The sequence below is a fragment of the Galeopterus variegatus genome, unplaced genomic scaffold, assembly GCF_000696425.1.
Source record: "Galeopterus variegatus unplaced genomic scaffold, G_variegatus-3.0.2 Scaffold152517, whole genome shotgun sequence".
In the NCBI taxonomy this organism is placed as follows: Eukaryota; Metazoa; Chordata; class Mammalia; order Dermoptera; family Cynocephalidae; genus Galeopterus; species Galeopterus variegatus.
Window position 1 is genome coordinate 1 of NW_007878628.1, and position 565 is coordinate 565.

The following is a 565-nucleotide window of genomic DNA, read 5'->3' on the forward strand; positions in this document are numbered from 1 at the left end:
TTTTTTTTTTTCTATCAAGCTGTTTGAAGCATATTAGTTTATATATATATATATATTTGGCAGCTGGCCAGTCCAGGGATTGAACCCTGGACCTTGGTGTCATCAGCACCACGCTCTAACCAGCTGAGCTAACTGGCCAGCCCCCTTTATTTATCTTCAAATGAGGGAAGAACTTGTGGGGCAGGAACTGGGGACAGAGCTCAGGACTGGCAGAAACACCCCTCTGGGGCCACACAGTGAAGTCCTGTTGACACAGGGTTGTATCTGTAGTGAAATGGGGCACCATTCCTCTTGAGTTGTCATCAATTGCTGGGAGCAGGGCTGCTTAGCACTCAGATTCTCCATCCTACAACACAGTGGCACAGATGGGACATCTTTACATTTTCTTCTTTAGCCCTGACTCTTCTGCTGCTCTGTAAGCCAAATATAGTTGTTTTGAAAAGGGACTGTTCCTCCTGGGAAGCCCAGTGCCTCGCAAGCCTGGCCTGTGCTCTGCAGTGGCAGGGGTTTCTCTGTAGTGACCTTCCTCACCCTGGTCGTCTGCATTGCTCTCAGTTCTTTTTCT

At 48.3% G+C, this 565-nt stretch overlaps 1 non-coding gene across 1 annotated transcript; it reads right to left on the minus strand.

Annotated features, from left to right (window-relative positions):
• Window positions 1-64: 64 nt before the first annotated feature.
• TRNAI-GAU lies at window positions 65-138 on the minus strand. Its single transcript has one exon. It is a non-coding gene; the product is annotated as a tRNA-Ile (tRNA).
• Window positions 139-565: the final 427 nt, after the last annotated feature.